Genomic DNA, 24,034 nt, shown 5'->3' with positions numbered 1-24,034 from the left:
AGGAATATAAATCATTCTACTATAAAGACACATGCACATGTATATTTATTGCAGCACTATTTACAATAGCAAAGACATGGAACCAACCCAAATGCCCATCAATGATAGACTGGATAAAGAAAATGTGGTACATACACACCATAGCATACTATGCAGCCATAAAAAGGAATGAGATAATGTCTTTTGCAGGGACATGGATGAAGCTGGAAGCCATCATGCTCAGCAAACTAACACAGGAACAGAAAACCAAACACCACATATTCTCACTCATAAGTCAGAGTTGAACAATAAGACCACATGGACATAGGGAAGGGAACAACACACACCAGGACCTGTCGGGAGGTGGGGGCTGAGGAGAGGGAAAGCATCAGGACAAATAGCTAATGCACGTGGGGCTTAAAACCTAGATGACAGGTTGATAGGTGCAGCAAACCACCTTGGCACAGGTATACCTATGTAATAAACCTGCACATTCTGCACATGTATCTCAGAACTTACAGTATAAACAGAACAAAACAAAAACAGTGTTTTAAACCTTATACCAGGTTTTGGGGATATACCAATGAGGAGGACAGGCAAGTCTGCATGCATGGTCCTCAGATTCCAATGAGGACAGGCATGGGATAGAAAATAAACAGATTTTTAAACTCAGGTAGTGCTAAGTGCTAAAAGTAAAATAAGACAAGGTAGTGAAAAATAGAATGGCTGGCTGGTATTTAGAACGTGAAGTTAGGCAGGTGCCCATTGAGAAAATGACATTTAAATTGAGACCTCAGTAACTAAAGGCAGGCATCCATCTCAGGATCTTGGGTAAGAACTTTTCAGGTTCAGGGCCAGTGCAAATGCCCTTAGGTAGTAATGGGCTTGACTGTGAGACAGAGACAAGGCAAGTGTGATTAAAAAGTTGTGAGAGGAGGGTGTGATAGGGGTTGAGATCAGACGTGGTGTGAGGGAATCAGATAATACAGTATCTTGGAGGCCATGATAAGGAGCTTTACTTTTATTCTACGTGCAATGGGAAATAGTTGGAGTTTTGAAGCAGGAGAGTCACTCTCCTTTCCATTGTTGTTATTGTTGTTTACTCTGGTTGTTATGAAAAGAATGGATTGAAGAGGGGCAGGAGAGGCAGGGGTGGCCTTTAGGAGGCCTTTGTTATATCCCAACGTAGCATGATGATAGCAAGCTTGGAATATGGAGGTAGTAGCAGAGATGAATGAAGGATGAAACTGATGTGGTCCAGATTTCTAAAGGATTTGTTGTGGAGGGAGTAAAAAAGTAAAGAATTCTAATTGCCTCTTATGTGGGATGCATTTGCCTACTTTCATTATTTTATTGAATCTGAGATGTCTCTAGAAGAAAGTTATTTAGGGTCTATGTAGAGCGACAGAAGACCTGGTTTCTGTTTGTCTTTCCTTGCTGTTTTATTGCCTGAACAAACTCCTTGCTCTTTAATTTTTGCAAGAAAATGAAAATGGCCTCTAACACTTACCTAAGAAAACTGGTGAAGGGTGATAAATGTGATAATATTCTCTGCAACAAAATTCTAATAGGAACAAAGATGCTCTTCTGGCTGGGAGATACATCCTGAGCATTTGAATTTAATCAGACTGCAACATATTTCTTTGCCCTTTTACAATGATGATGACTAACTGGCTCCCACGTAAGTAGCTTATATTTTAGATAAAAGAGGGAAAATAAAATCGTTCTTGACTTGGGGCAGCTGATATCATTTAATTTAGTCACAAATGTATAGACCACAACTGAATATGCAGAAGAATCTAGGGAGAATTTTTTCATCAAAAGAGGGACTTCTTCCTTTTTCTTTCTTGCCCCTTTGTTAAGAAAGGGTCTTCTGTTCATTTTGCCTTTACCTGATTTGACTTGCGCTACAGACAAGATACTCAAAAGAGCATGTGAGAAGGGATTTCAGTCTGTATGATATCAGCTGTCATTTTCTATAAGTGAGCAGGCACTTTTAGGACCCAGAGATTATGGAATCGGAATTTTAGGTACACTGCAAAGCAAAGTAAAGCTACAATTCACCATTTCATATGTAAGAGTTTTGAGTTTGCAAAATCATTTACTCAGGCTGCCGACAAACATTAGTGCTTTTGTGCAAACTCAATCCCCCCTTGGAGGAAATATACAATGAAAACAATAGTTGGGAGACTTTGGCTTCCATGATTTTTATTTCCCCAGGTATGTATGATTTTCAGTACTGAGGCCTCTCTTATATTTTTAATTAAAACCATCTGAATTTTTACTACTTTGTAGGTCTTTTAATATGTATTTCTAAAGGTGATATTTAAGATCATGCATCTCTGATAATGACCACTCACTATTAGAGCAAGGTGTGTGGCTTTTTATACCACCAAGAGAAATAATAATAATAATAATAAATCATAATTCTCCTGATTATGACTGCTTATGTGTCTGTTAGAGGGAGAAGTTATAGGGACCTACAAAGAGATTTAGAGTCCCAGAAACTAATAGTGAGAAGCTTTAACACTCCATTGACAATATTAGACAGGGTGTTGAGGCAGAAAATTAATAAAGATATTCAGGACCTGAACTCAACATTGGATCCAACGGAGCTGGCAGAGTTCTACAAACTCTCCATCCAAAAACAACAGAATATACATTCTTCTCATCTGCACATGGCACATACTCTAGAATTTACTATACAACCGGACATAAAACAATCCTCAGCAAATGAAAAAGAACAAAAATCATACCAAACAAACTCTTGGGCACAGTGTAATAAAAATAGAAATCAAGACTTAAAAAATTGCTCAAAACCACACAATTACATGAAAATTAAACAACCTGCTCCTGAATGACTTTTGGGTAAATAATGAAATAAGGCAGAAATCAAGAAGTTTTTTGAAACTAATGAGAGCAAATATACAACATATCAGAATCTCTAGGACACAGCTAAGTCGGTGTTAAGAGGGAAGTTTATGGCACTAAACACCCACATCGAAAAGTTTAGAAAGATCTCAAATTAACAATGTAACACCACAACTAAAAGAACTAGAGAGGCAAGAGCAAACCAACCCCAAAGTGGGCATTAGACAAGAAATAACCAAAATCAGACCTCAACTGAAGGAGCCTGAGACATGAAAAGCCATTAAAAAACTCCACAAACCCAGGAGTTTGTTTATTTATTTATTATTTATTGCATTTTAGGTTTTGGGGTATGTGTGCAGAACAAGCAAGATAGTTGCATAGGTACACACGTGGCAGTGTGTTTTGTTGCCTTCCTCCCCTTCACCCACATTTGGCATTTCTCCCCAGGCTATCCCTCCCCAGCTCCATCCTCCCGCTGTCCCTCTCCTATTCCCCCCAATAGACTCCAATGTGTAGTACTCCCTTCCCTGTGTCCATGTGTTCTCATTTTTTATCACCCGCCTATGAGTGAGAATATGTGGTATTTCATTTTCTGTTCTTGTGTCAGTTTGCTGAAAATGATGTTCTCCAGATTCATCCATGTCCCTACAAACGACACGAACTCATCATTTCTGATTGCTGCATAATATTCCATAGTGTATATGTGCCACATTTTCCCAGTCCAGTCTATCATTGATGGGCATTTGGGTTGATTCTAGGTCTTTGCTATTGTAAACAGTGCTACAATGAACATTCCTGTGCATGTGTCCTTACAGTAGACCGATTTATAGTCCTTGGGATATATATATCCAAAGGACTGGGTCAAATGGAATTTCTATTTCTAAGGCCTTGAGGAATCGCCACACTGTCTTCCACAATGGTTGAACTAATTTACACTCCCACCAGCAGTGTAAAAGTGTTCCTATTTCTCCACATCCTCTCCAGCATCTGTTGTCTCCAGATTTTTTAATGATCACTATTCTAACTGGCGTGAGATGGTATGTCAATGTGGTTTTGATTTGCATCTCTCTAATGACCAGTGATGATGAGCATTTTTTCGTATGTTTGTTGGACTCATGTATGTCTTCTTTTGTAAAGTGTCTGTTCATATCCTTTGCCCATTTTTTTATTGCATTTTAGGTTTTGGGGTACATGTGCAGAGCATGCAATAGAGTTGCATAGGTACACACATGGCAGTGTGTTTTGTTTGCTTTCTCCCCTTCACCCACATTTGGCATTTTACCCCAGGCTATCCTTCCCCACCTCCCCCTCCCACTGGCCCTCCTCTTTTCCCCCCAATAGACCCCAGTGTTTAGTACTACCCTCTCTGTGTCCATGTGTTCTCATTTTTCATCACCCACCTATGAGTGAGAATATGCGGTGTTTCATTTTCTGTTCTTTTGTCAGTTTGCTGAGAATGATGTTCTCCAGATTCATCCATGTCCCTACAAATGACACGAACTCATCATTTCTGATTGCTGCATAATATTCCATGGTGTATATGTGCCACATTTTCCCAATCCAGTCTATCATCAATGGGCATTTGGGTTGATTCTAGGTCTTTGCTATTGTAAACAGTGCTGCAATGAACATTCGTGTGCATGTGTCCTTATAGTAGAATGATTTATAGTCCTTTGGGTATATACCCAGTAATGGGATTGCTAGGTCAAATGGAATTTCTATTTCTAAGGCCTTGAAGAATCGCCACACTGTCTTCCACAATGGTTGGACTAATTTACACTCCCACCAACAGTGTAAAAGTGTTCCTTTTTCTCCACATCCTCTCCAGCATCTGTTGTCTCCCGATTTTTTAATGATCACCAGTTTTGAATGGGCTTGTTTGTTTTTTTTCTGTAAATCTGTTTGAGTTCTTTGTAAATTCTGGATATCAGCCCTTTGTCAGATGGGTAAACTGCAAAAATTTTTTCCCATTCTGTTGGTTGCTGATTCACTCTAGTGACTGTTTCTTTTGCCATGCAGAAGTTGTGGAGTTTGATTAGGTCCCATTTGTCTATTTTGGCTTTTGTTGCCAATGCTTTTGGTGTTTTGTCCATGAAGTCCTTGCCTACTCCTATGTCCTGAATGGTTTTGCCTAGATTTTCTTCTAGGGTTTTTATGGTACCAGGTCTTATGTTTAAGTCTTTAATCCATCTGGAGTTAATTTTAGTGTAAGGCATCAGGAAGGGGTCCAGTTTCTGCTTTCTGCACTTGGCTAGCCAGTTTTCCCAACACCATTTATTAAACAGGGAATCTTTTCCCCATTGCTTGTTTTTGTCAGGTTTATCAAAGACTGTATGGTTGTAGCTATGTTGTGTTGCCTCCGATGCCTCTGTTCTGTTCCATTGGTCTATATCTCTGTTTTGGTACCAGTACCATGCTGTTTTGATTACTGTAGCCTTGTAGTATAGTTTGAAGTCTGGTAGTTTGATGCCTCCCGCTGTGTTCTTTTTGCTTAGAATTGACTTGGCTATGCGGGCTCTCTTTTGTTCCATATGAAGTTCATGGTGGTTTTCTCCAGTTCTGTGAAGAAAGTCAATGGTAGCTTGATGGGGATAGCATTGATTCTGTAAATTACTTTGGGCAGTATAGCCATTTTCACGATATTGATTCTTCCTAACCATGAGCATGGAATGTTTCTCCATCTGTTTGTGTCCTCTCTTATTTCATTGAGCAGTGGTTTGTAGTTTTCCTTGAAGAGGTCCCTTACGTTCCTTGTAAGTTGTATTCCTAGGTATTTTGTTCTTTTTGTAGCAATTGTGAATGGCAGTTTGTTCTTGATTTGGCTCTCTTTAAGTGTGTTATTGGTGTATAGGAATGCTTGTGATTTTTGCACATTGATTTTATATCCTGAGACTTTGCTGAAGTTGCTTATCAGTTTCAGGAGTTTTTGGGCTGAGGCGATGGGGTCTTCTAGGTATACTATCATGTCGTCTGCAAATAGAGACAATTTGGCTTCCACCTTTCCTATCTGAATACCTTTATTTCTTTTTCTTGCCTGATTGCTCTGGCTAGAACTTCCAGTACTATATTGAATAGGAGTGGTGAGAGAGGGCATCCTTGTCTAGTGCCAGATTTCAAAGGGAATGCTTCCAGTTTTTGCCCATTCAGTATGATATTGCCTGTTGGTTTGTCATAAATAGCTTTTATTACTTTGAGATACGTTCCATCAATACCGAGTTTATTGAGGGATTTTAGCATAAAGGGCTGTTGAATTTTGTCGAATGCCTTCTCTGTGTCAATTGAGATAATCATGTGGTTTTTGTTTTTGGTTCTGTTTATGTGGTGAATTATGTTTATAGACTTGCATATGTTGAACCAGCCTTGCATCCCCGGGATGAATCCTACTTGATCATGATGGATAAATTTTTTGATGTGCTGTTGCAATCTATTTGCCAATATTTTATTGAAGATTTTTGCATCTATATTCATCATGAATATTGGCCTGAAGTTCTCTTTTCTTGTTGAGTCTCTGCAGGCTTTTGGTATCAGGATGATGTTGGACTCATAAAATGATTTGGGAAGGATTCCCCCCTTTTGGATTATTTGGAATAGTTTCAGAAGGAATGGTACCAGCTCCTCTTTGTGTGTCTGGTAGAATTCAGCTGTGAATCCATCTGGACCTGGGCTTTTTTTGTGTGGTAGGCTCTTAATTGCTACCTCGACTTCAGACCTTGTTATTGGTCTATTCATAGTTTTGGCTTCCTCCTGGTTTAGGCTTGGGAGGATACAGGTGTCCAGGAATTTATCCATTTCTTCCAGGTTTACTAGTTTATGTGCATAGAGTTGTTTGTAATATTCTCTGATAATGGTTTGAATTTCTGTGGAATCTGTGGTGATTTCCCCTTTATCATTTTTCATTGCATGTATTTGGTTGTTCTCTTTTTTCTTTTTTATCAGTCTGGCTAGTGGTCTGTCTATTTTGTTGATCTTTTCAAAAAAACCAGCTCTTGGATTTATTGATTTTTTGAAGGGTTTTTTGTGTCTCTATCTCCTTCAGTTCAGCTCTGATCTTAGTTATTTCTTGTCTTCTGCTAGGTTTTGAGTTTTTTTTTTTTTTATCTTGCTCCTCTAGCTCTTTTAATTTTGATGATAGGGTGTCAATTTTGGATCTCTCCATTCTTCTCATGTGGGCTCTTATTGCTATATATTTTCCTCTGGAGACTGCTTTAAATGTGTCCCAGAGATTCTGGTATGTTATGTCTTCGTTCTCATTGGTTTCGAAGAACTTCTTTATTTCTGCCTTCATTTCATTGTTTATCCAATCAACATTCAAGAGCCAGTTGTTCAGTTTCCATGAAGCTGTGCAGTTCTAAGTTAGTTTCTGAATTCTGCGTTCTAACTTGATTGCACTATAGTCTGAGAGGCTGTTTGTTATGATTTCAGTTGTTTTGCATTTGCTGAGGAGTGCTTTACTTCCAATTATGTGGTCAATTTTAGAGTAGGTGTGATGTGGTGCTGAGAAGAATGTATATTCTGTGGATTTTGGGTGGAGAGTTCTGTAAATGTCTATCAGGTTTGCTTGTGCAGTTCTGAGTTCAAGCCCTGGATATCCTTGTTGATTTTCTGTCTGGTTGATCTGTCTAATATTGACAGTGGAGTGTTAAAGTCTCCCGCTATTATTGTGTGGGAGTCTAAATCTCTTTGTAAGTCATTAAGAACTTGCCTTATATATCTGGGTACTCCTGTATTGCATCCATATATATTTAGGATTGTTAACTCTTCTTGTTGTATTGATCCTTTTACCATTATGTAATGACCTTCTTTGTCTCTTTTTATCTTTGTTGCTTTAAAGTATTTTATCAGAGGCAAGAATTGCAACTCCTGCTTTTTTTTGCTCTCCATTTGCTTGATAAATCTTCCTCCATCCCTTTATTTTGAGCCTTTGTGTATCCTTGCATGTGAGATGCATTTTCTGGATACAGCACACTGATGGGTTTTGGTTTTTTATCCAATTTGCCAGTCTGTATCTTTTGATTGGTGCATTTAGCCCATTTACATTTAGGGTTAATATTGTTATGTGTGAATTTGCTACTGCCATTTTGATGCTAGCTGGCTATTTTGCCTGTTAGTTGATGCAGATTCTTCATTTTGTTGATGCTCTTTAGCATTTGGTATGTTTTTGGAATGGCTGGTACTGGTTGTTCCTTTCTATGTGTAGTGCCTCTTTCAGGAGCTCTTGTAAAGCAGGCCTGGTGGTGACAAAATCTCTGAGTACTTTCTTGTTTGCAAAGGATTTTATTTTTCCTTCACTTATGAAGCTCAGTTTGGCTGGATATGAAATTCTGGGTTGAAAGTTCTTTTCTTTAAGGATGTTGAATATTGGCCCCCACTCTCTTCTGGCTTGGAGAGTTTCTGCCGAGAGATCTGCTGTGAGTCTGATATGCTTCCCTTTGTGGGTGACCCGACCTTTCTCTCTGGCTGCCCTTAGTATTTTCTCCTTCATTTCATCCCTGGTGTTTGTATTTTTAGTAGAGACAGGGTTTTACCATGTTGGGCAGGTTGGTCTTGAACTCCTGACCTCAAGTGATTCACCTGCCTCGGCCTCCCAAACTGGTGGATTACAGGCGTGAGCCACCATGCCCAGCCTACAACTTCTGTTTTTAAATAAACTTTTTCTTGTAGAATAGTTTTTGATTCACAGAAAAGTAGCTTAGATAATATAGTGGATTCTTGTATGTCCTACTCTCAGTTTCTTCTGTTGTTAATATCTTACAGTAGTATTATGCATTTGCCACAACTAATGAACCAGCACTGATAAGTTATGATTAACCAAAATCCACATTTTATCAAAGTTTCCTTAATCCTTTCCTAATGTCTTTTTTCTGTCCCAGGATCTCATCCAAAGCATCACATCACATTTAGTTATCATGTCTCCTTAGGTTCTTCTAGCCTGTGGCTTTTTGAGACTTTATTTTTTTGATGACCTTGACCCTGTACCTCTCATACACCTAAAATACGTCCTCAAAATACATTAAAAATCCAAATTATAAGAAGAAAGTGTCAAAACCACAGTCATGGTGAAAGATTTTAACACTCCTTCCTCAGATTTCATAAATCAAGTAAATAAAGCTCAGTGAGGATATAGAGAATATGAATAATACAATTGTCAAATTCAAGCTAATGCAGATGCATGTGTAGAACTCTGTATCTCCAAATTTTAGAAAACCTACTATTTTAAGCACATATAAAATATTTGCAAGAGTTGACCATCTGCTTCTTCACAAACCAGGTTTCAACAAACATAAAAATCAGGCCATGTTCCTTGACCATAGCACATCAGAAATTAATTACTCAAGATAATTAAAAATCCGCATACATTTAAAAATACAAATAATTCACGGATCCAATACACTATCAAAACTAAACTTAGAAAGCGTGTAATATTGACCAAACAAAAATGTGTCAAAACTTTTGAGATGAAACTAAAACAGAACTTAGAAAGGAAATTCTGGCCTTAAAATTTACATCACAAAAGAAGGAAGTTTTATCTTAAGCTTGATACATGAACACTATTTCTTAAGAAGTTAGAAAAAGAAGAAAATAAAGCTGATGAAATGGGGAGGACACTCTGCATGGTCTATGCGAGGAAGTACAAAGAATCACCAGTACTTAAGTCTTTCTGAAGGACAGGTGCGTGCGCACGCGCACACACACACACACACACACACACATTGTATTCAGAAATTAGATATACTGCAGAAATGGTGCACTGAAGACATCTTTTTCATTAAAAAAGTTAACAGAATACTATAATGTCACCTATATACACTTCAATGAGATTCAACAATTTTAACATTTTGTCATATATTTTCTCTCTCTTTGTATGTATATTTTTTTCTGCACTATTTCAGAATAAGTTTTTGGCATTGACTTCTTGCATATAAATACATCAACATTCATCTTCTAAGAATAAAAAAATCATTCACTTTACAATACTGTTGTCACCTCTAAGAAAATTAATAATAATTTTATATTGCCTGGTATTCATATTCAAATGTTTCTAATTACCCCAATAATGTCTTTTATAGCTCTTTCTCCTTTCTTTCTCTTCCTAACCAGATCGGAGGCAAGGCTCATACATGGAATTTAGTCGTTATGTTATGTTTCTAGTTTCTTTTAGTCTAGATGCTCAAAGAGTTCTCCACATTTTTTTAAAAAATGAGATTGATTTTTTTAATAGTACAGATGGTTGTCCTACAAAACATCCTATATTCATGACTTTTCTGATTACCTTTTCATAGCATCATTTAACTAGTTTTTCTGTCTCTCATATTTTCTGTAAATTGGAAGTATGTTCAAGGACTAGATTATATCCAGATGAAATCCTTTGGAACAAGAAGACATCATAAGAAATCTCGTGAATTTTGTGCTGCAGTGCATAAGCAGCTACTGATGCCAGCCTACCTCACCAGTGATGCAAAGTTTGATTATTGGTGAATGTGCTGACCACTAAATCTCTCGCTTGCAATCACATATTTTCTCATTTGAATTTGTCATTTGTGTGGCGATTTGCCACCATGAGAATATCCTGTTCCCTACAGCTTTTCACTTCATTGTTTTAGCTTTCCTTGACAGTCCTCAACTACATCAATTATTATACTGGTGCTTACAAAAAAGCGATATTCCATTCTTACCCTTTATTAGTTTGAAGACTTTGGATGTGATTCAGAGTTGAGTTCTTTTTCTATATGCAGACTGGAGTCAATGGACCTTTATGCAGGGAAGTTTGAAGAAGGGAGAGAATAAATGTCCTTTGTGGAATTTGTACCAGGATCCTGGAGTTCCAATATTATTTTCTCACCTTTGAGGCTCCTGGTGAAGAAAGATATTTTAGTCTGAATACTCCTTCTAATCTGTAAGGGGACCTTCTGTGAGAAAATGTGGGCCTTATACCCTAGCTGTGAGGCTTTCCTCAGAGCAAATGTACAATGCAAGCAGCCTTTGACTCAGTTATGGCCGTTAATTTTACAAACAACTATCAAATCCTTGTTTGTAGGGGAAATTGGTGTGTGTGTGTGTGTGTGTGTGTGTGTGTGTGTGTGTGTGTGTGTATTTACCTCCTCCTGTGAGAGAATGCTTCATCCATACCCATTTCTATATCACAGCTTTACACCTTTTCCCACGCAGCCCTCCTGGCTCCCTGGAGCAATTATTCTCTGGAGCCTCTTGATCTTTTTCCCTTCTTAGAGCAATTCCCTGATTGCCAATCCTTTCTCACTCATCAATATCAACTTTAAATAGGTCTAAGGCCATTATAGTGAGGATGAAAGATTTGCTCTACTTTCAGTAAACAAAAGATCATCCAGTTACCTGGATCTATAGTTTTCATATAATGTGGTATATATATATATATATATATATATATGTGTGTGTGTGTGTGTGTGTGTGTGTGTGTGTGTGTGTGTAATATAACTATAAAGTGAAAGTACACACACAGAATAGATTGCCTTAACACATAATACTCATTTTTTCTGGTCTATAGTTTTTGTTTTTTTTAACTTTGATTTTAGGTTTGAGGATACATGTGCAGGTTTGTCACGTAGGTAAACTTGTGGCATTATTTTTATAAACAAAAATAATCTGTTGTACAGATTATTTCATCACCCAGGTACTAAGCCGAGTACCAAGTCATTTTTCCTGATGCTCTCCCCCTCCCACCCTCCACCCTCAAGTAGGCCCCCGTGTCTGTTGTTTCTCTCTTGTGTCCATGTGTTCTCATCATTTGGCTCCCACTTATAAGCGAGAATATGTGGCATTTGGTTTTCTGTTCTTGCATTAGTTCGCTAAGGATAATAGTCTCCAGCTCCTTCCATGTTCCTGCAAAAGCCATTATCTTGTTGTTTTTTATGGCTACATAACAGTCCATGGTATATATGTACCATGTTTTCTTTATCTAGTCTGTCATTGATGGGCATTAGGCTGATTCCATGTCTTTGCTATTGTGAATAGTGCTGCAGTGAACATTCATATGCATGTTTCTTTCTAGTAAAATGATTTCTAGTCCTCTGAGTATATACCCAGTAATGTGATTGCTGTGACCCATGGTTTTTACTGTTAGGAATTTTTTATCAGGGTAAAATGTGCAAGAATGTATCTATAACATCTCAGTGTGGTTTATTTCAATAAGTCATAAAAATAGTCTTAAGGCCAAGCAAAATATATTGGTTAAATAAATTTTTGTCCAGCTTTATAATGGATATTATGAGGCTGTTGAATGTGATATGCTAGGGGTAGATTTAATGACAATTTAAAAAAATATATAATATGTAAATTAGTTGACACAAATAAATACAAGGACACAGACCTGCAAAAATGACACAGACTGATTCCCTTCCAGAAATCTCCAGGCCCCAATGCAGATGTGCACTTGGGAATCTTGGGGTCATCAGACTCCACTTCCTGTCAACACTGCAGCTTCATTTCAGCTGCAATATAAACAAAATTACTTTAGAGGGGATTATCTATTCCTCTACCCACCAACATCTGCATCCCAAGTCCTTTTCAGCCAAAATACCTGATACATGTAGATTTAGGCTTGCTGCTCACTCCTGTTTCCCTGTTCTCTTTCTTCAAGCTCCCTCCAAATTGACTTCATTCTTAAGGAATAATGAGCAATGCAGAATACTGTAGAATTCATAGAGGAGGCAGATGGAAAGATTAACGTTTCACAGTGCACAGGCTCTCATCTCAAATCCTCCCGTAAGAGGTTGCTTTCTCTATACCTGTTTCTACATTACAGCTTTGCACCTTCTCCCACTCAGCCTCTGGCTGCCATCTCCTTCCTCCCTGGAGCAATTATTCTCTGGGGCCTCTTAATCTCTCCTCTTCTTAGAGCAATTCCCTGATTGCCAATCCTTTCTCAGTTATTAATATACTTTAAATAGCTCTAAAACCATTAAAAGTGTGGATGAAGGATTTTGTCTTCCCTCAGTAAACAAAAGATCCTCCAGCTACCTGGATCTATACTTTTCATGTCAAGAAAGATTATAAATAATAAATATTTTTCTCCAGCCAGTCATGTATTCAGTAAATGTTCTACTATTAATATGTGTTTCTTATGTAGTAAATGTAAGACAGAAAGGGGGAAAGGTGGTCTTTTTCACTCTTTAGTCTGGAGCAGGTAGTAGTGAATGTCCAATCTCCAGGGCAGGGATGAAGTGATGCTGGTCATCAGGTAAGGTCTCTCAGCCACAGAAGGACCAGGGCACTCTGTGAGTGATGAGGTTAGAGACATGGGACAGGGATCAAGACAGTGACTTTGTCACTGGGACTAGATTAGACTGGGGTGATTACAGTTTCAGTTAGGATGCTTTTGGTCATAAGCAACAGAAAAACAGAAAAATCAAATTAAGGCAAAAATATAGAATTTATTGACTTATCTAGCAAATGTGATTTGATCTAAGGCTCAGGAATGTCACAGAAATATTTTTCTACATTTCTCTGTTCTCTTTCCTATTTTAACTTCATTCCTTGGCAGATTTTCTCTATAAAGTAGCAATATGGGGGTCAGACAACCATCAAATAGAAAAGGGGTATTTTCCCCTCCAGCATTACTGTACCAGCAAAATGGGGTGGATTAAGGTCTATGCCCATTTGCAGACTGGAGGTGAGGAAGGGCTGAATCCTTAAGGAAGGTAGAGCTGTATCCAGAAGACTTGGAAATGGATACCAAGGAGGTATGTAACAAATGTTTCCTACACAGATCTGAGGTCTGACCAAGGCCTGAGCCATTGTGTATAACTGAGAAACAACAGAATTGGCAACTGGAATTCCAGTTTGTGACAGGTTTTTAGGGTTTATTTTTAGGGTTAGCATTATTTTAGGGTTTATTTTTCTTCCCTGAGTTTTTTAGCAGGTTTCAAGAGGCTCTACTTTTAGGAAAAAGGAACATATGATGCAGATTGGTCGTGACAATTAAAAAACAAAAACTAGTCTCAAAATTGAAAACAACATCACCTGCCCCCCTCTATATAAGAAGCTTACATAGAGTATTAAGGAAGTAATATGTAAATTTTATTACTGTAGCGGAACTCTTTTATATAAATGTTTTGATTCTCAAACTGCCCCATAGGAATTATCCTCAGAAATATAAATCTTTCAGACTTCAATAATATTCAAAGCCCTCATGAAGACTGGCTTTCTAAAAAGCTGTTGCTCTTCCTACCAACCCCCGTCTGTCTTTAACTGAAAGAAACTTTGATACAGGCAGGTGAACAAGTGAGGCTGATGGGTGATATTTTCCAGATGCACTTTAATTGAAAGCCAGTTTTTCAAGGTATTTTCATAGTTCATTATTTGTAATTGGTTTTGCTAAAAACTGTTGTGAGATTTTAATTCTGTTTCAAAACCAGGTTCATAAAATTGCTTTACAAGGAAATGAAGAATGATAAGGGAAATTGTACCTTAAAACCCTGTAGCCTAAGTCTCAACCCTACCATGTACTAACTGTGACTTTGAGAATATGTATCTATCTCTCTAAGCTTTATTTCCATCATCTGTAAAATGGAGATAATAATATTAACATGTGGGGCAATTGTGAGGATTAAATGGGAAAACTCAAGTAAAATTCTTTAAGTCTCTGACAAATCCAGAACATATACAAGCTCAACAAATGTTACTTCCCACTCCTGTCTTCCCTAACTTCTAACAAAGTAGGGATCTTCTGTCAGAGGAGGACTTCTCAGCTCCATATTCAAATACAGAGAGGTGATTGTTAAAATACCTGAGAAACATTTTTTAAAATCGGATTTTGTTTCCTCCTTTAAAGAATGTCCAGAAAATTCACTGGAGTCTGTTCATAGGTCATGTTGAAGGTAGGAAAATGACCACTGTCTGCAGGGCGGCCAGCTGAACTGGGAGAAGTTAAAGTGCCATCTCCTTTGAGAAGCCTCCCTTGATTCCCCTAAAGCTGATACATTCTCCCCCCAGCTCCCTGGTACAAAACCTCCAGAACAGGAGCTAGCAAACTACAAACCAGGGGTCAAATTCAATCCACCACCTATTTTTTTTGTACAGTTTGCAAGCTAAGAATGATTTTTTACATGTTTCAATGATTGCAAAGCATCGGATGAAGAGCAGTATTTTGTGACACATAAAAATGATATGAAATCCGAGTTTCAGTATCCATAAATCCTATGTTGTTGAAACTTAGCTGTGGCTGCTTTTGCATTACAAAGGGAGAATCACGTAGTTGTGACAGAGATCACATAGCCACTAAAGCTGAAAATATTTACTGTCTGGCCCTTACAGGAAAAGCTTGCCGACTTCTCCTCTAGAACATTCGCAATTGAGTCACACTGCACTTGTTTTCTCCAGGCTCTGTATCCCTCGAGGATTGGGACTCACCCTCTTTCATCTTTGTGTCTTTAGCACCTAACACAGTGCCTGGCAAATATTAGGCATCCATAAATTTGCATCTTTCCCCTTTTTGGGTATCTGTAGTAAGTTGTCTTCTTACAGTAATCCACAGTAGGTCTGCCCCAGGGTCTCCAGTCTTCAGTCATTCTCTGCATCCCATGGATACTTTTAAGCGTCTGATAACTGTAGGTGTGGCCAGAGCCTGTTGAACTTTTCAGGTGTCTGAAAACTAGAGAAGGGATCACCAGAAGGTTCCTTTTCTCTATATCCTGTTTCTTGAGGTGGTATGGTGTCAAGGAAGGAGCACTGGGTGTTGAGACTTGGCCTGATGAGGCTGTCATGGACCAATGACTTCCAAGTTGTGTGATCTTGTGAATAAACCACCTAAGTGTCACTTTCTTCATCTGTGGTATAGAGATAATTATTACCCCACAAACCTTACTGGGTCTTGATTATCATGGAGAATACCTGCCTCTGGTGAGGGACAGGGCCCTTGTTTGTTTTGTTTACCTTTATATGTCCTGGTTTGCACAATGCCTGGCACACAAGAAACCAGAGGTTCTCAGCTGCGGCTGAACATTAGAATCACCTGAGGACTTTTAGCTGCCCACCAACACAGAGCCCCATCCCAGACCAATTAAAATAGAGACCCTGCGAATGGGCTGGGGCATCACGTTTTTATTTTTCAGGCACCGCAGGTGATTCTAATACTCAGCCAGCATTGACAGCCACTGTTGTGGAGTGCTCAATAAATATTTTCTGAATGAATGAATGAGCAGATGCTTTGCTCCTCTGTTCTTTGAGATGCTGACTGAAGAAGTCAGGATTTTTTTTGCGTTAGGGATGAAATGTGCTGTTCCTCACTGATCCAGTCACTCCAGTCCACGGAGGTCTGATTGCTGTATTCTTTACCCTTCACTGACTTGCATGGCTGGTAATTCTCTTGTTATTTAATCTGACCCTTTTGTTGTTCCTGCCTTTTGTCCTTCACTTCCTTTTCAGCCTCATTCTTGTCAGTTTCCCCCTCTCCTTTGTAATCTTCTCAGCCTATTTTTCTGACTGTTAAGTTCACTAGTAGCTCTTCCTTACCACCAATAACACCAGATAGTTTCAACTATTCCCATTTTTTATTGCTGCTAAATTAGTTTTACCCTGTGCTTCACATCAGAAAATAAATTTCTAGATGCTTCCTTCTTCACTCTCTAAATTTATGTGTCAGAGACTAAATAGATAGTCACAGAAGCTTTCAGGTACTTGAAGGAGGAAGAAATCCAACTTCTCACTTTGCAGAAGAGAAAACAGGCTCAGCAAGAGGAGCAGCCTGCTCTGGGTCACAGAGTGAGCTCACGGCACAGCTGGGGCTGGATCACAGATTTCATCAGGTCCAGTTCACAAGCCCTTCAGGCTGCCACACAGCTTGATAGGTAGGCCCTAGGGTTTTTTGGACAATTCATTGCCTCTCTGTCACAGGGTTGGCACCTTTCCAAAGCTGCACCTTGCCAGACTCTATTAATTTGATTTTTCAAAGAAGAAGGAAGTGTTGCCAGTAGCAGCACCATGTAGGTGTGGGAGGGCCTGGCTGACCACTTTGGTTTAGTGACACTCCGGAGGACCCAGCCCTGCATGTGTACACCTCCTGGCATACAGTCCAGCAGAAGCAGGTGATGACAGATGTCCTGGAGGGGCAACAAGAGAGCTCTTCCCCATAACCGCATCTAGCTGCATCCCCAGCAATGACATGGTCATGAAGAGCTGGGCACTTTCCTGCCTGCAGAGACCTGTGCTGTCCAATACAGTAGCCCCAGTTATAATTAAAATTCATGAAAATAGAACTAAATTAAAGCGTCATTTCTTTAGTTGCGCTAGCCACGTTTCAAGTGCCCAGTAGCTTCGGAGTTACTGTATTCAAGGCTACCATATTGGACAACATGGATATAGAACATTTGTAACATTGCCACCAATTCTTTTGGACAGGCAGCTCCAGGTGCTTGGGTAGGATGACAAGTCTACAGAATAAATATCACAGCTAAGGACAATTAAGAAGAGGTCACTCCATGCTGTCCTTCTCAGGTTCTGAGATTCCAAGGCTGGTGGTGCAGCCATTCAGCACCTCCTCTTCCCTCCCACTTCCTGCCATCTCCATGTATGGCTTATTTTCCTACTAGACTCTGAGCTTCTTGGGATCACTGTCACTGATTAATTTTATGTTTCCACAGAATAGAGCACAGAACTTGATATAGGATAGGCCTCAGTAAAACGTACTAAATAAAATTGTGTTAACATTCTTTAACCATTCAGTATTATTTTTAAAACAATTATATTCAATACAATGGCAAAAAAAATCTGTCTTTTTGGTAAAGAGAAAGATATAATTAAATAGAGCACAGAACTTGATATAGGATAGGCCTCAGTAAAACGCGCTAAATAAAATTATGAGTTAATATTCTTTAACCATTCAGTATTATTTTTAAAACAATTATATTCAATACAATGGCAGAAAAAAATCTGTCTTTTTGGTAAAGAGAAAGACATATTGAAACTGGCTGTTGCTTATGTGAGAATCAATGTTAAGTTTCCTTCTTGGGTGGGGAACGCTCTGACACTTTGCTGGGCGTGATGGGCAGTGGGGTAGGATGATCACGGTCTGAGCACAGTGTCTCAGTAAACACAGGCTCACAGGCTAATCCTTCACTTGGGGGGATTAGCTCTGCCTCTTGCACAGGGTTCTGGGATGGAATTTCTACCAATCATTCTAAGCCAGAAGGCAATGTGGAGTGTGAAGTAGGAGACCAGGGGCCCAGATTTAAGTCCTGGCCCCCAAATCAATGAGCTGTTTCATGAAACATAGTCTTTTGATGAAAGTTTAGGCTGGTAATAATCTCTATCCTTCCCAGTGCTTGGTCAAGGTTGAAGTGAGGCTCAAGGGAGACGGAGTCCTAGGAGAACCTTTGTAGCCTGAATGACGTGTGTCACCATGAGGGATAGTGATCCAGATGGTTACCCTGAGCAAGTTTTATTAGACTATGAGGGCATACCATTGTGTGATTAAAAGCCCTCTGGAAATGCCAGCAACCCCTTTGGAAATGCCAGCAACCCCTCTGGAAATGCCAGCAACCCCTCTGGAAATGTGAATTTTGGCTTTTGGCAACTGATGTTTGTGCTTGCCAACGAAGTGCCTGGTTCAATCCTAGATTTATTAAAGGAATGCAGTAGCCACAAAAATCTCTGGCAAGCCAAAAACAACAACAGCAACAAAAGGGGCTTAAGGCCAGGTGAGGTGGCTCATGTCTATAATCCCAACACTTTGGGAGGCCAAGGCAGGTGGATCACTTGAGGTTTAGAGTTTGAGACCGGCCTGCCCAACATGGTGAAATCCTGTCTCTACTAAAAATACAAAAATTAGCTGGTCATGGTGGTGGGTTCCTGTAATTCCAGCTACTTGGGAGGTTGCGGCAAGAGAATCGCTTGAACCTGGGAGGCAGAGGTTGCAATGAGCCAAGATCGTGTCATCGCACTACAGGCTGGACAATATAGCAAGACTCCGTCTCAAAAAAAAAATTAAATTAATTTTTTTTTTCAAAAGGCTTAAAGAAAAGCTGACCTAAAAGACCCAGCACATCCCACTATCCATGTTGTCACCGAGCTAACCAGAAAGCGATAGAGCAAGGGTGAGATGCAAATCCATATTTTCTGGTAGCAAATCTTAAGCTTTCTCCAGGGCTCCCTGGATGCCCGAGCTATGGCTCAAATCAGTTCTCTACCAGAAATGTCATGATTTGGGTTTATGATAAGGCTAAGCATTTTTTGTTTCCTTTAGAAAAATCTAGGTAATTTTGGAAGGTTGTCTGGTCTGAGATAATCTCATTCAAATATTTTTATTCTATTTTGGATTACAACAACTTTGCTGATAATTCTATGTAGTTATGGCGATAAGTAAATGTTAATGTTCCCACAGAGCACTGCTAACCTTTTCATTATCTAGTCCCCTATCTGGCTCCATTTCCTAATATTTGCAGACTGATGGCATACAGACCTGGCAATATTCCTTATTCCTTTTCAGGTTAAAATCAACTCTAGGAGTGCCTCACCGTCAGGTGCTTTTATTAATTCCATTTTATCTCAGCCAGTAGTTCCTTGACAAGCACATAGGCTGTGGTTTGACCCTTACGGAACCTACACTGTGAACATCAATGGGGTTCCATGTGTCCTAACATAGCCTGAAGGTACAGTTTGCAGAGTTAAGTGGTGGGATGGAGTGAGATCAGGAGCAGATCTGTCACTTACTCAATGGTCTTAATCCTTGATGATTCTACCCACCTTATAAATGAGAATAATAATCTCAGCTTTGCCTACCCCTCGGGGTGAAATGGATTTAAGAAACACTGATTGTTATGAGTTGAATTGTATCTCCTCCAAAATTCCTGTGTTGAAAATCTACTCCCAGTACCTCAGCATGTGACCTATTTGGAGTAAGGTTGTTGCAGATACAATTAGTTAAGATCAGGTCACACTGAAATAGAGCGGGTATCTAATCCAATATGATTGCTGTCTCTATGAAAAGGGTAGATTTGAATACAGACACAAACACAGAGAGAACACTAAGTGAACCTTAAGGCAACTATTGGGGTGCTGCTTCTACAGGGAATGCCAGAGAGTACCTGCAAACCATTAGAAGCTATGAGAGTGGCATGGAACAGATTCTCCCTCACAGCCCTCAGAGGGAACCGATGATGCCCACAACTTGATCTCAGACTTCCAGTCTCCAGAACTGTGAGGCAATGTTTCTGCTGTTGAAGCCATCCAGTTTGTGGAACTTTGTTATGGCAGCCCTCGTAAACTAAAATATTGTTGATGTTTGGTTTTGGTGACTGAGCAAGAACCAGATGAAATACTGGGGGGTCCAATGTCCTCAAAGATATTGCCCTAAAGACCTTGGTCAAGTCATTTAATCTTTCTGTACTTCAGTTTCTTCTATGAAGTAGAAATTTAATAATGTTTATATTGCTTTTATTTCAGAGAGTAAATGGAATAATGTACTTAAAAGCATTTTTATAAGTTGTGAAATTCTATACAACTATTATTGTTTGGGACAACTTATTTATGATTTGGTAATCGTAGGAGGGAAGGAATGCCTAGATACAGGATTAAGACATGCAGGCATCCCTCAGAGACATTACAAGTTCTGTTTCAGACCACCACAATAAAGGGAATAACAAATATTTAGGTTTCTCAGTGCATATAAAAGTTATATTTACACAATATTGTCATATATTAAGTGTACAACAAAATTAGGTCTAAAAAACAATGTACACATACCTTAATTCAAAAATACTTTATTGCTAAAAAATGCTAATGATCATCTGAGCCTTTAGTGAGCTGTAATTTATTTTAATGGTTAAGGATCTTCCCTCAATGTTAATGCTGCTGACTGGTTGGGCTGGTGGTTGTTGAAGGTTGGTTGGAGTGGTTGTGGCAATTTCTTAAAATAATATAACAGTGAAGTTTGCTGCACTGATTGACTCTTCCTTTCATGAAAGATTTCTCTTTAGCATGCAATGTTGTTTAATAACATTTTACCCACAGTAGAACTTCTTTCAAAATTGGAGTGGTCAATCTTCCCAAACCCTGCAGCTGTTTATCAAGTTATATAATATTATATATCTTTTGTTGTCATTTCCACAATGTTCACAGCATCTTCACCAAGAGTACATTCTATTTCAAGAAATCACTTTCTTTGCTCATCTGTAAGAAGCAACTCCTCATCCATTTATGTTTAATCACAAGGTTGCAGCAATTCAGTGACATCTTCAGGATCTACTTCTAATTCTAGTTATCTTGCTACTTCTACCACAGCTGCAGTTACTTTCTCCACTGAAGTCTTGAACCCCTCAACGTTATCCTCTATGGTTGGAATCAATTCTTTGAAATTTCTGTTAATGTTAACATTTTGACCTCCTTCCAGAAATCATGAATGTTCTTAATGGCACTAGAATAGGCAAATCCTTTTCAGAAAGTTTTCAGTTTACTTTTCCCACATCCACTAATGGAATCACTATCTTTGACAGCTATAGCCTTACAAAATGTATTTCTGAAATAATAAGACTTGAAAGTTGAAATTACTCTTTGACCATGGGCTTCAGAAGGGATGTTGTGGTAGGAGCATGACAACAACATTAACTTCCTTGCACAGTTGCATCAGAGCTCTTGGGTGACTAAATGCATTGCCAATGAGCAGCAATATTTTGAAAGGAATCTTTTTTATATGAGCAGGAAGTCTCAACAGTGGGCTTAAAATATTCTCTGAACCATGTTGTAAACAGATATGCTGTCATCCAGGTTTTGTCATTCCTTTTCTAGAACAGAGTAGAGTAGATTTAGCATAATTCCTAGGGACCCTAGGATTTTGGAATGGTAAATGAGTACTGGATTCAGCTGAAAGTCCCCAGCTGCATTTGCCCCTGACAAGAGAGTCAGCCTATCCTTCTAAGTTTGAAGTTGAGCATTGACTTTTCCTCTGAAGCTATGAAAGTCCTAGATGGCATCTTCTTCCAACAGATGGCTGTTACATCTACATTGAAAATTTGTTGTTAGTGTACCTGCCTTCATCAGTTATCTTCGCCAGATCTGCATATCTTGCTGCAACTTCTCCATCAGCACTGGCTGCTTCCCCTTGCACTTTTATTTATGGAGACTAAACCTGATGAGCCAACTTTGCTGGCTTCCAACTTTTCTTTTGCAGTTTCCTCACCTCCTCAGGCTTCATAGAATTGAAGAGAGTTAGGTCCTTGCTCTGGATTAGGCTTTGGCTTAAGGGGACGTTGTGGCTAGTTTGGCCTTCTATCCAGGCTTTTAAAATTTTGTCTATATCAGCAACATGTCTCTTTTGCTTTCTTATTATTTGTCTCTTACTGGATCAGTATGTTTAATTTCCTTCAATAGCTTTTTATTTGCATTCACAATTTGGCTAGAGGCCAATTTGACACAGGAGACCTAGCTTTCAGCCTACCTTGGCTTTTGACATGCTTTCCTCATTAAGCTTAGTTGTCGCTAACTTTTGATTTAAAGTGAGAGGTGTGTGACTCTTCCTTTCACTTGAACACCTAGAGGCCATTGTATGGTTGTTAATTGATCTAATTGTCCCAGGATATAGGGAAATCCAAGGAGAGGGAGAGAGATGTAGGAATGGCCAGTCCATAGAGCAGTCAAGACATACACATTTATCGATTAAGTTTGCCATTTTATATGGTGTGGTTTGTGGTACTCCAAACAATTATAATATTAGCATCAAAGATCACTGATCACAGATCACCATAACAGATACAATAATAATGAAAAAATTTGAAGTATTGCAAGAATTACCAAAATGTGACACAGAGACATGAAGTACCTGCTGTTGGGAAAATGGCACCAGTAGACTTACTTGGTCAATGCAAGCTTACTTCAATCCTTCAATTTGTAAAAAACTCAGTATTTGCCAAATGCAGTGAAGCAAAGTGCAACAAAAAAATGTATGCCTGTATTCTGCACAGAAAACCACATAAAATACTTTACTGACTTTGTGAAGTGAACAAATTATCTCCATCAGCCAAAAAGGTAATCCTTGACTCATTCTTCCTCCTGAGATTGGGCATATGGTGCCCAGGAGCAGAATCCAGGGGTGACCGGCCTGAATGGCTGCCCCATGCCACCAGTCTGCTTCTGGCTGAAGCCTTGGCCTGCCCCATGTTGGTTCCCACCCAGCTCCCACCACTGCAGCCTCACTCATGCCAAAGGAAAAAAATCAACATATGCTTTTTTGACTCCTGATTTACTACCCTCTCCATCACAGACATGAATCTCAGACTCTTCTTTAACACGCTGAAACTGAGTTTGGCTTGTCTTATCTCTCTTTGAAAAACAATTGCTGCATTTCCTGAGCTACCTTCTCAGTCCCATGCTTTTCTGTTATGAATGACAATCCTACTTCTTCCATAGTTTGCCAGTCATTTTAAAGAAGCTTTTCAAACGCTATGAGCAGCTCTATGTGTGTGTGCGTGTGTGCACCTGTGGATGTATAATGCCAGTGTGTTGGTCTCTCCCTCACCAGATGGTCAACTCTGAAATGTCAAAACCCAAGGTCTGTCTTGCTTAATCAGTACCTAGCACATAACTGGGCTACATACCTAATTGTTGAACGCATGAATGAATGACTTTTATGTGAGAAAGGCGGTGTGACCTAACATGAAAAATTTAAGCCTGTCAAAGCCTGTGGTTTAATTATAATATCCAGAAATAACATTTACTAGCTGTGGGCATAAGTGAACCAATCACAACTCAAAAGAGCCTCCGTGTTTGAAACTGTGGAATGTAGATAACGCTAACTGCTCTGCTTAGCTAAAAGAATTTGGGAGGTTCAAATGAGGTAAATGATGGTGCAGTTGTTTTATGCACCAACTTGGCTAGGCTGTCATATTCAGTTATTTAATCAAATTCAAACTTCGGTTGTTGCTGTGAAGGTATTGGGTAGATGTAGATAACATACACCATTAGCTGACTTTAAGTAGAAGAGATTAACCCTCTCTAACTGGATGTATCTTACCTAATCAGTTAAAAGGTTTTAGGAGCAAAAAACTGCATTTTCCCACAGAAAAAGGAATTCTCCCTCAAGACTGCAGCATCCAGTCCTGCCTGACTTTCCAGCCTGCTGTGCTGCCTTACAAATTTTAAACTTGCCAGTCCTCACAATTATATCATCCAGTTCTTTGAAATAACTCATACATATATGATTATAAAAATAATACATATAAAT

This window comes from Callithrix jacchus, chromosome 15 (genome assembly GCF_049354715.1).
Source record: "Callithrix jacchus isolate 240 chromosome 15, calJac240_pri, whole genome shotgun sequence".
NCBI classification, from domain to species: domain Eukaryota; kingdom Metazoa; phylum Chordata; class Mammalia; order Primates; family Cebidae; genus Callithrix; species Callithrix jacchus.
This window is presented reverse-complemented; position numbering follows the sequence as displayed.